Here is a 13,136-nt window from a genome sequence, read left to right on the forward strand (position 1 = left end):
CCTACCTTGCTAGATTGGGGAATTTCTCCTGGACAATATCCTGAAGAGTGTTTTCCAACTTGGTTCCATTCTCCCCATCACTTTCAGGTACACCAATCAGACATAGATTTGGTCTTTTCACATAGTCCCATATTTCTTGGAGGCTTTGTTTGTTTCTTTTTACTCTTTTTTCTCTAAACTTCTCTTCTCGCATCATTTCATTCATTTGTTCTTCAATCACTGATACCCTTTCTTCCACTTGATCAAATCGGCTACTGAAGCTTGTACATGTATCACGTAGTTCTTGTGCCATGGTTTTCAGCTCCATCAGTTCATTTAAGATCTTCTTTATGCTGTTTATTATAGTTAGCCATTCATCTAATTTTTTTTCAAGGTTTTTAGCTTCTTTGCGCTGGGTTCGAACATCCTCCTTTAGCTCAGAGAAGTTTGTTATTACTGATCTTCTGAGGCCTACTTCTGTCAACTCGTCAAAGTCATTCTCCATCCAGCTTTGTTCTGTTGCTGGCGAGGAGCTGCGTTCCTTTGGAGGGAAGAGGTGCTCTGATTTTTGGAATTTTCAGCTTTTCTGCTCTGGTTTCTCCCCATCTTTGTAGTTTTATCTACCTTTGGTCTTTGATGATGGTGACCTAGAGATGGGATTTTGATGTGGATGTCCTTTATGTTTGTTAGTTTTCCTTCTAACAGTCAGGACCCTCAGCTTTAGGTCTGTCGGAGTTTGCTGGAGGTCCACTCCAGACCCTGTTTGCCTGGGTATCAGCAGTGGAGGCTGCAGGCAGCGAATACTGCAGAACAGCAAATGTTGCTGCCTGATGCTTCCTCTGGAAGCTTCGTCTCAGAGGGGGCCCCAGGTGTATGAGGTGTCAGTCGGCCCCTACTGGGAGCTGTCTCCCAGTTAGGCTACTCAGGGGTGAGGGACTCACTTGAGGAGGCAGTCTGTCCATTCTCAGATCTCAAACTCCATGCTGGGAGAACCACTACTCTCTTCAAATCTGTCAGACAGGGACGTTTAAGTCTGCAGAAGTTTCTGCTGCCTTTTGTTCAGCTATGCCCTGCCCCCAGAGGTGGAGTCTACAGAGGCAGGCAGGCCTTGTTAAGCTGTGGTGGGCTCCCCCCAGTTCGAGCTTCCCGGCCACTTTGTTTACCTACTCAAGTCTTAGCAATGGCAGATGCCCCTCCCTTAGCCTCGCTGCCGCCTTGCAGTTTGATCTCGGCCTGCTGTGCTAGCAGTGAGCAAGGCTCCGTGGGCGTAGGACCCTCCGAGCCATGTGCAGGATATAATGTCCTGGTGTGCTGTTTGCTAAGACCATTGGAAAAGCGCAGTATTAGGGTGGGAGTGTCCTGATTTTCCAGGTACCGTCTGTCATGGCTTCCCTTGGCTAGGAAAGGGAATTCCCCAACCACTTGGGCTTCCTGGGTGAGGTGATGCCCCGCCCTGCTTCAGCTCACAGTCCATGGGCTGCACCCACTGTCCAACAAGCCCCAGTGAGATGAACCCAGTACCTCAGTTGGAAATGCAGAAATCACCCATCTTCTGCGTTGCTCATGCTGATAGCTATAGACTGGAGCTGTTCCTATTCAGCCACCTTGGACCCGGCCTCTTTCTTTTTTTTTTTGAGACAGGATCTCACTCTGCCACCTGGGCTGGAGTGCAGTGGTGGGATCTTGGCTCACTGCAGCCTCTACCTCCCAGGCTCAAGCGATACTCCCACCTCAGCCTCCCAAGTAGCCGGGACTACAGGTGAATGCCACTAAGTCTGGCTAATATTTTGTATTTTTTTTGTAGAGACAAGGTTTCGCCATGTTGCCCAGGCTGATCTTGAACTCCAGGGCTCAAGTGATCCTCCTGCCTTGGCCTCCCAAAGTGTTGGGATTGCAGGCATGAGCCACCACACCTGGCCCAGGAAAATTTTTCATTTGCTTTGATTTGGTTTTTCATTTTCTTTGATTTGGTTTTTCATTTTATTGCCCTTAACTGAGTCTTCTCTATTTTATGTTGTCAAATTATTTTGTGATTTTTATTTTATTTTATTTATTTATTTTTTGAGATGGAGTCTTGCACTGTCACCCAGGCTGGAGTGCAATGGCGTGATATCAGCTCACTGCAACCTCTGCCTCCCGGGTTCAAACGATTCTCCTGCCTCAGCCTCCCGGGTAGTTGGGATTACAGGCGCCTGCCACCACGCCCAGCTAGTTTGTATTTTTAATAGAGATGGGTTTTCACCATGTTGGCCAGGCTGGTCTCGAACTCCTGATCATGATCTGCCTGCCTCAGCCTCCCAAAGTGCTAGGATTACAGGTGTGAGCCAGTGCACCCAGCCCTTATTTTGTGATTTTCTTTTCTTTGAAATTGCATACTTTTCTTTTTGAATGTCACTGCAGTAGAGATGGTTCATACCATTATTTTGTATGCTTTATCTGAATTAAATAAAACCCACCTCCGCTCACTCCATGCTATTTTAGAGGGGGCTGCCCACTACCAGTTCACTACATGTGGCTTGGGCAAAGCTCTGGCTCTTGTAGCTGTTATGGTCACATGGTGGACCTCCAAGTCAACAACACATCTGTCACAGTCCCTATGAATCACTGCTATTCTGAATTTGCCTCAATAGCTTCATATTTTCACTGGTTACAGACTTGTGCTTGAGACGTCCTATTCATAATCGCTGATCCATGTTCCAAGTTGAAAACATAATGTTAAAATTACTATACTGTAAAAGGGAAATTAAAAATAACTCAAAACCCCAGAACTTCTGGTTTCTTTGTGTTTGAGAACAGTTTGCTGTGGTGGAAAGTGGAAAAATGCCCAGTGATTTATAAACACAACATGTGATCGGGGGAACAATAGCAGGCAGCTGAAGAGATCTGGGAGGCCCGTGGGTTTTTATGTAGTAAAAGTGAAAATAAAACTGGTTTCTAAGTTGGCAAACTCCTTTTTCAGATCATTTCAGGGAATTGCTGAGAAAACATATGCCCTGCCCTGCCCAGCCCTAGCCTGTGGCTGACACATTGGCCAAATTTATTTTTGCTGCAGTTGCACGCTTGTTTGCTTTAAAAGGCATCTGCTTTCTCCGTAACTGAGAGAACGGAATTGTTCCATGTGTAGCTGCACATACCACTTTATTGTCTAATCTTTGGAAAAAATGACATACATCAACAGAAATCAGTGGGATTTTACTGATTCTACTTGCATATATAACATGAACCCTTTATACATTTCTAATATGAACCCTATTTTGGAATTTGCTGAAAACATATTTTCAAAATTATAAAGATAATAATACTCACTGTTAAAGCTCAAACAATACAGAACTCTATAAATGGAAAATTTAAAATTCCTCTCTCTCCCCACACTCACTACCCTTACCTCTCCTACCACCCTCCGATTCCACTCCCTAGGATTAACAACTATTAACAACTTGCTATTTATTTTTCCAGATCTTTCTTTCTCTTTCTGTCTTTCTAATGGCACATATAAACACATGCAAATATGTCATTTTTAACTTAAATATAGGATGATATTATTTTGCAACTTGCTTTTTTTCACCCAGCAATATGTCTCAGACAATTCTTTTTATTGTCTCATTTATATCAATGTACCATAATTTAATCATTACTTTATTCATTTACACTTATTTCCAAGTTTCCACTATTATAAAAAAAAATCCCCATTGAACATACTTTGTATATATATCGCTGTGTACTTTTGTGTATTGTTTTGTGGAGCAGAGTGAAATTGCTGGGGCAGTGGGCTTGTACATTTAAAAAGCGGATGAATGCCACCAGATTGTCTTCTAAAATTGTATTTATTTATGTCCCCATGAACAAAGAATGAGAACATCCTTCTACCCAAATGCTTGCCATCTGTAGTTACCATCCATCTTTAAAATCTTCCCAATCTGATAAAAGAAAATGATATCTTGTTATTTTAATTTCCTTGTTCATTCAGAAGGCTGAATATATTTTCATATGTTTATTAGTAGTGGTTCTCAACAGGGGATGATTTTATACCCAGGGGACATTTGGCAATGTCTGGAGACATTTTTTGATTGTTACAACTGGCTGGAGGGGCTGATGGTAGTGATGATGGGGATGGTGCTTTCAATAGTGCACAGACTCAAAAATCCTGGTTTATTAGCTATTTGTGTTTTTTCTGTGAATTGCTTGTTGATTTTTTTTTTGTTGGGAAGTCTTCATATTTTAGAGATGTTTTCCTTTGTTTATAGTATGTATTACCAACATTTTCCCTATCTGATATTCTGTTTTTGATGTGCTAGAGAATTTAAAATTTTTAAAGTAGACATATCTACTTGTCTTTTTCTTTTACACTGATGTTTGCTTTATTCTAATTATAAGAGTAATACATGGTTGTAACAGAAAATTTGGAAAATGCAGAGAAGTATAAAGAATCATCAGTATTTCTTCCTAGTTTTATTTCTTTCCCTCAGCTTTACTGAGGTATAATTCATGAATAAAATTTGTATATATTGAAGGCATACAACATGATGTTTAGATATACGTGTACACTGTGAAATTATTATACAACCACACCAATTACATACCTGTCACCTCACATAGTTATCTTTTCTCATGTGTGTGATAAGAGCATTTAAGGTTTATTCTCTTAGCAAATTTCAGTATATAACACAGTATTATTAACTATAATCACCATGCTGTCCATTAGCTCTCCGGAACTTACTCATCCTGCATAGCTGAAACTTTGTACTCTTTGACCAACATCTCCCCATTTTGCCTTCCCCACTAGCTTCTGGCAATGCCATTCTATTCTCTGCTTTGATGACTTTTTTTAGTTTCCACATATAAGTAAGATCAGGCAGTATTTGTCTTTCTGTGTCTGCCTCATTTCAGTTACAATGTCCTCAAGTTTCATGTTGTTGCAAATGAAAGAATATCCTTATATTTTAAGGTTGAATAATATCCCACTGATAATCTGTCAAAAAATGTCTCATTGTGAATATTTACCACATTTTCTTCATTTGTTCATCCATTGATGGACACCTGGGTTGCTTCCATATCTTGGCTATTGTGAAAAGTGTTACAATGAGTACGGGAATATAGATATCTGTTCAAGAAACCGATTTCATTTCCTTTGAATACATACCCAGACTGGGATTGCTGAATCATATGGTAATTCTATTTTTAATTTTTTGAGAAATCTCCATACTGTTTTTCATAATGGTTGTGCCAAATTTACATTCCCACCAACAGAATGCAGGGTGTCCCTTTTCACCACATCCTTGCCAACATTTGTTATCTTTCATCTTTTTGATAATAGACTTTTTAACAGGTGTGAGGTAATAGCTCATTGTGGTTTTAATTTCCCTGATGATTAGTGATGTTGAAGATTTGTTCTTATATCTGTTGGCCATTTGTATGTATTCTTTGGAAAAATGTCTATTTGGGTTCTCTGATCATTTTTTAAATCAGGTTATTTATTCATTTTGTTTTGCTACTGAGTTGTAGGAGTTCCTTATATATTTGGGATATTAGCCCATTATCAGATGTATGGTTTGCAAATATTTTCTCCTATTCTGTAGGTTGTCTCTTCATTCTATTTATTATTTCTTTTGCTGTGCAGAAGCTTTTTAGTTTGAGGCAATCCTATTTGTCTATTTTTGCTTTTGTTGCCTGTGCATTTGGGGTCATATCCAAAAAAAAAATCATTGCCAAGACCAATGTCAAGAAACTTTCTCCTTATGTTTTCTTCTAGTAATTTTACAGTCTCAGGTCTTATTTTCAACTATCTAACTCATTTTAAGTGGATTTAAAAGATATCGTGTGAGGTAAGGGCCTACTTTCATTCTTCTCCATGTGGATATCCAGTTTTCCCAGCATCATTTATTGAAGAGACTATTCTTTCCCCAGTGTGTACTTCTGAGACCTTTGTCAAAAATCAATTGTCCATGAATGTGTGGATTTATTTCTAGGTTCCCTATTCTGTTCCATTGGTTTATATGTCATTTTTAATGCCAGTATCATGCTGCTTTGGCTACTATAACTTGTAGTATATTTTAAAATCAGGTAGAGTGATGCCTTCAGCTTTGTTCTTCTTGCTCAAGATTGCTTTGGCTATTTGGTGGTCCCATATGAATTTTAGAATTATATTTTCTATTTCTGTGAAAAATGCCATTGGATTTTTGTTTTGAGACAGGTTCTCACTTTGTCACCCAGGCTGGAGTACAATCGTAGTTCACTGCAGCCTTGACCTCTCAGGCTCGAGTGATCCTCCCGTCTCAGCCTCCTGAGTAGCTGGGACTATAGGTGCATGCCACCAAGCCCAGCTAATTTTTACTTTTTTTTTTTTTTTTTTAAGAGATGAGTCTCATTAAATTTCCCAGGCTGGTCTTGAATTGCTGGCCTCAAGTGATCCTTTCACCATGGCCTCCCAAAGTGCTGGGATTACAGGTGTGAGCCATCACACATGGTCTATCTTTGGAATTTTGATAGAGATTACATTGAATCTGTAGATTGCTTTGGGTACTACTGACGTGTAGTATTGACAGATTTATAATATTAATTCTTCCAATCTATGAACACGGGATAGCTTTCCATTTATTTGTATAATCTTCAATCTCTTTTATCGATGTTTTATAGTTTTCAGTGTTAGATCTTTCACATCTTTGGTTAAATTTATTTCTAAGTGGTTTTTTTGGGAAATACTATAAATGGAATTGTTTTCTTGATTTCTTTTTTTGGGTAGTTCATTGTTAGGTATAGAAGTGCTACTTTTTTTTTTTTGATTTTGTAAACTGAAACTTTACTGAATTTGTTTCTTAGTTCTAACAGTTTTTTAATGGGAGCCTTCAGGTTTTTAAAAATATATAAGATCGTGTAATCAGCAAACAAAGGTAATTTCATTCCTTTTTGTGTTTGGATACATTTCATTTCTTTTTCTTGTTTAATTGTTCTGGCTAAGACTTTCAGTACTACATTGATTAGAAGTGGTGGGAGTGGGCATCCTTGTCTTGTTCTTGATTTTAGAGGAAAAGTTTCTAGCTTTTCACATTGAGTATGACGTTAGCTGTGGGCATGTCATATATGGCCTTTATTGTGTTGAGGTACATTTCTTCTATATCTATTTTGTTGAGAGTTTTTATCGTGAATGGATGTTGAATTTTATCAGATGCTTTTTCAGCATCTAAGATGATCTTGTAATTTTTGTTCTTTATTTTGTTAATAAGGTGTATTACGTTTATTGATTTATCTATGTTGAAGCACTTTTGCATCCCAGGGATAAATCCTACTTGCTTACATTGAATGATCCTTTTAATATTCTGTTGAGTTTGGCTTGCTAGTATTTTGTTGAGGGTTTTTACATCTATGTTCATCAGGAATGTTGGCCTGTAATTTTCTCTTCTTGTATCTTTGTCTGTTTTTGGCATCAGGGTAATGCTGACCTTGTAAAATGAATTTGGAAATATTCCTCCTCTTTAATTTTTTGTAAGAGTTTGAGAATTGGTATTAATTCATTAAATATTTGGTAGAATCCAGGAGTGCTGCCATCAGGTGCCGGGTTTTCTTTGATGGAAGACTTTTATTATTGATTCAATCTCCTAATCTGTTATTGGTCTGTTCAGATTTTCTATTTCTTTCTGTATTAATTTTAGTAGATTATATGTTTCTAGGAATTTATCTATATCTTCTGGGTTATTCAATTTTTTTGAAGTATAATTGTCCATATTAGTCTCTTATTATTCTTTATATTTCTGTGGTATTGGTAATGAGTCTCATCTTTCATTTCTGATTTTGTTTATTTGACTCTTCTCTATTTCTTTCTTTGTTAGTCTAGCTAAAGGTTTGTCCATTTTGTTTATCTTTTCAAAAAACTAACTTGTAATTTTGTTGACTTTTTGTATTTTTTTCTAATCTCTATTTTATTTATGCTCCGATCTTTGTTATTTCCTTTTTTCTGCTAAATTTGGGCTTACTTTGTTCTTATTTTTCTAGTTCTTTGGGATGTAACATTAGGTTGTTTATTTGAGATCTTTCTCTTTTTGTGATGTAGACATTTATTGCTATAAACCTCTCTGAGGACTGCCTTTGTCGCATCCCATAAGTTTTGGTACATTGTGTTTCTATTTTTGTGTATCTCAAGATATTTTTAATTTTTCCTTTTGATTTCTGTGACCCATTGGTTGTTTGGGAGCATGCTGCTTAATTTCTACATGTTTGGGAATTTTCCAAGACTTCCTGTTATTGATTTCTAGTTTTATTCTATTGTCATCAGAAAAAAATTCTCAATATGATTTCAGTCTTCTGAAATTTAAGACTTGTTTGTAACCTAATACATGATCCATTCTAGAGAATATTTTGTGTGCACTTGGAAAGAATGTGTATTGTGCTGCCGTTGAATCGAATTTTTGTATATGTCTGTAAGGTCTATTTGGTCTGTAGTGTACTTCAAGTTCAATGTTTTCTTTATTGATTTTTGTATCTGGATGATGTATTCATTGCTAAAAGTAGGGTACTGAAGTTCCCTATTATTGTTGTATTGCTATTTCTCCCTTCGATTCTGTTAATATTTGTTTTATATATTAGATGCTTCCATTTTGGGTGCATATATATTTAGAATTGTTATATCCTTTTGCACAATTGACGCTTTTATTATTATATAATTACCTTCTTGTCTTTGTGACAGTTTTTGACTTAAATTTTATTTTATCTGACACACATATAGCCACTTTTGCTCTCTTTTGGTTACCATTTGCATGGGATATCTTTTTCCATCCCTGTACTTTCAATCTATGTATGTCCTTAAAACTAAAGTGAGGTGCTTTTAGGCAGCAAGCATATAGTTGGATGATGGTTAATACTGAGTGTTTACATAGAACATCTTACTGTTATAAAAGTTTATTTTAAGCTGATAATAACTTAATTTCAACTATATAAGAAACTCTAACTTCTTCCTTCTTACATTTTATGTTATTGCTGTCATTATTTATATATTTTTATATTGTGTAGCCATTAACAAATTATTGTGCTATAATTGTTTTTAAATATTTTGTCTTAATTTCTATGCCAGAATTAAAAGAGAATTACTATCACATTTTTAAAGTATTTTGAATATGACTGTATTCTTACTTTTATAGTGAGTTTTATGCTTTCATATTTTTATGTTGTTACTTAATGTCTTTTCATTTTAACTTGAAGAACTCCCCTTAGTGTTTCTTGTAAAGCAGGTGTAGTGGTGATGAACTTCCTTAGCTTGTTTGTCTGTCATGTGTAGTATTCTTGGTTGACAGGTTATTTTTTTCTTTCAGCACTTTGAGTATATCATCCCACTGTCTCCTGGAGGGCAAGATTCAGCCTTAAGGGGGTTCTCTTGTATGTGGTGAGTTGCTTTTCTTTTGCTGCTTTCAAAATTCTCTCTTTGTCAACTTGATTATAATATGTCTCAGTGAGGATCTCTTTATGTTTAATCAATCTGGAGTTCTTTAAGCTGCATGACTCTGGATATTTATTTTCCTCTCCAGATTTGGGAAGTTTTCTGTTATTATTTATTTAAATGAGCTTTCTTCCCTTTTTCTGGGACTCCTATAATATATATACTGATTTGCGTGATGTCTTATAAGTCCTGTAGGCTTTCTTCACTCTTTTCCTCTGACTGCGTCATTTCAAATGACATGAATTCAAGCTTACTGATTGTTCTGTTTGATTGAGTCTGCTGTTGAAGCTCTCTATTAAATTTTTCAGTTTAGCCATTATGTTCTTTAGCTCCAGAAATTCTTTTTTATGGTTTCTCTTTGTTGAACTTCACATTTTGTTCATGTATTGTTTTCCTGATTCCATTTTAGTTGCCAGTCTGTGTTCTCTTGTAGCTCACTGAGATTCTATAAGACTATTATTTTGAGTTGCTTACCAGACAGTTCATAGACAGCCACTTCTTAAGGGTAAGTTACTGTTGTTTTATTTTGTGCTTTTGGTGGTGTCATGTTTCCGTGATTATTTGTGATCCTCATGGCCTTGCATTGGTATCTGCATATTTGAAGATATGGGCATCTCTTCCAGCCTTTATAGACTGGCTCCAGCAGGGAAAGCCCTTTACCAGTCATCTTATCAGAGGATCTGGGTGAGCCAGCTATTGGGTCTGCAGGCAGGCTTGCTACTGGAGTCCTTGGGAAGTATGGGTTGGTACCTGGGTTGGTAGAGGAGGGCCTGTGGCTTGGGTTGTGTGCATGGGCCTGGTGCATGGGTCTTTGGGGTGGGCCTGGAGTCCAAGTTCACAGGGGCTGGCCTGGCACTGTGGCAGGCCTGTAGCCTGAGTCTGTGGAGGATGGCTTGGTGCTGGGAAGGGCCTGCCACCTGAGTACACAGGGATAGGTCTGGTCCTGCATCTGTAGGGGCCGGGCTGGCCTGGCATCAGGGTCCATTGGGGTAGGCCTGCAACCTGTGTCTGTCTGCAGGCCTGGACTGGAATGGTCCCGGAGCATGAGCCTATGGGCATTGGCCTGTATCCTGGGTCCATGATAGTGGGCCTGGATCTTAGGCCCATGGAGATGAGGGTGAATCCTGAGTCTGTGTGGCCAGTGTGCCACTGGGGCAAGCCTGGAGCATGAGTCCATAGTTCTACTTTATTTTTTTCTCTAGGGCATCTTAGTTTTGCTCATAAAGTCTTTCTCATGTCCTATATTTTATTCTACTATCTTCATAGTTTTATTTATTTCCATGTTTAATTCTTTAACTGGAATTTATTTTTGTGTGGGTATGACAAAATTTTAAGAATCTTTAATGAAAAACCTTTCACTTTCAAATCTGTAAGTAATATTGATGTTATAAAAAGATGAACCAGGTTTATCCAGTGGTGCCCTCTGAGTACAATTTTGGGGGCACAAGTGAGGAACCAAAAGACACATTTAAACTTCCTAATAGTGCCTTGAAAGCTCTCCATAATCTGTCTCCAAACATTTTTTTCCAATTTCTTCCTAACCTGCCACCTCCTTCAGAAAGCCTTTTGAGATTTCTCAGCTTGCATGGATGCTTTTTAATCACTCAAAGCACTTTAATAAGTGATGCCTCCTGGTGGTTTTGCTTTATTATTATTATTGTTATTATTATTAGCAGCAGTATATTTTAAGGAAGCTTTTTTATCTAATCAGTCAACCAGCTTCTTGGAGGCAGTTTTTATGTGTCCCAATTCAGTGTCCCTGTACACAATAGGTATTCAAAAGCATTTCTCTAAAATAAATGAGATTATGCTGCCATTTTCAGAGTCTGGGGTTAAGATACATGAGAAGATGGCAGAACATCTGTGTGTGTTGGGCAGGAATGGGGAACTGGGATCCCTTTGCTGCTCCTTTGACAGAAGGAGGGGCTGGCAAGAGGGTAGGGAAGGAGCTATAGCCAGTTTTGTCACTGGCTCTCAGTATGGCTTTGGAAAGTTTCTTCCCTGTTGTAATTTCCTCCCCTGAAAAGCAGCTGGACTTTAGAGAGACAAATATAAGCTGCATGAAAACAGGAACTATCTTTTTGCTTCACATGGTCTCCCCAGCCACTTGCATAGCATTTGATGCTAATCATTTGCAAGATGAATGAATGAAAAAATGAATGAATGAAAGGATAGGCATGTCCTTTATGCCTTCATGTCCTGTTCCATGCTCCTGACAGCCATTATGAACCAATTAGGACCTTTTTTCCTCTCAATCTCAATGTAGCTTTTTCTTAGAGTGGCTACAACAAGCACTGGTAATCAATTGGTGTTGGTGCCAGGAACATCAGTTGATTGGGAAACCTGTTTGCAGCTCTGTATTAGGAGTCCTTGAGTTCCCTAGAGGGAGTCCTGCCAGAGCTTGTTTTGTGAGTTCTGGTCTCAAGCAGGTTCATGGCCTGCTCTCCTGAAGGACAGAGGTGCGGGTCGAGCATACACTCCCAAGTGCCTCTGCAGGTGGATGCTGCTCATGCTGCCAGGGCTCTGCTTTTTTTCATGGGCTTGGATTTCTCATAAAATCAACTTGCTGTTAGGGGCCCCTGGGCCTGGGCTTTTTGTAAGGAAATGGGAACAATTAATGGGCTTATCTGATGCAAAGTAATGCTGCTAATGATTTATGAATTATCATGAGGCTTATCTTTCCACTTCTTATTAATCAAAGATGTCCTTGAATTCTGGGGCTCCACATGAGGGGAACAGACCTAGATGCAGCCTTGTGTGAGGGTGTGTGAACTGGAGCCAGGTGCCTCTAGCTTCCCTTGAACCTGTTCCAGCCTACTCCATCCTGACGGTTATCCCCTTGGATTGTGTGTAAAGATATGAAAGGGCAAGAGAAAAGGAGCACCATTTTGGGCTGAACACCTACTATGTGCCAGGCATTGTGCAGGGTACTTTACATTCATTATCATTTTCTACCTATAAAGGAGGGATTATTGTTTTCATTTTTTTAGATGAGGAAACTAAGGCCAAGAGATATTAAGGAGGTTGCCCAAGTCACACAGTTAGAAATGGAGCTTGGGTTTGCACCTGAGTATGTCTGACCCTAAGTGGATGCCTTTCAACTGGAAGGGCCTAAATTAGAACAAAATGAGTCTGGGGCAGCACCCCCTGGGCACAGCTGAGATGAGGGCCCAGCTCTACAGTATGTGTTCTGGGACCACAAAAGGAGGGGGTCACAGTTCTTTCCTTGGGCCTCAAGGCTTTTGCTATCTTATGAGCGAGGCAAGATTCATACCCAGGAAACAGGTAGGGACCTCTGGACTCAGGGAATACCTACATGGGTGCCCACTATTCTCAGGATGCAAGCTTCTCCCAGGGTATCAGTGTGTCTCAGTGCTGGTGGCAGTGCCTTATTGAGGTCAGGGACTTGTTGGGGTCTTACAGGTTCCATAGGGTGGGATAGATGGGACACTGTGGGGAAGGTGTTTAAGAAAGGGAAATGGCTTGACTAGGGAGGGTCAGAAATGACCATGGTTTATTGAGTGGGGTAGCAAAAGATTGTGTGCTGTTGGGGGAGGGACTTCTGGGGAGGCAACCATGGCAGGGCATGAGGAGGGGCCATTACAGAATTGGACCTAGAAGCTAGTAGCTCCTGCCCTCATGACCCCTTTCTGATCCCAGCAAAGCCACTGAGATCATCTGGCTAATGGTCAAACAATAACAGGTGAGACAGAGAGAGAGCGAGAGAGAGAAT

The sequence above is a fragment of the Pan troglodytes genome, chromosome 2 (assembly GCF_028858775.2).
Source record: "Pan troglodytes isolate AG18354 chromosome 2, NHGRI_mPanTro3-v2.0_pri, whole genome shotgun sequence".
Classification (NCBI taxonomy): Eukaryota; Metazoa; Chordata; class Mammalia; order Primates; family Hominidae; genus Pan; species Pan troglodytes.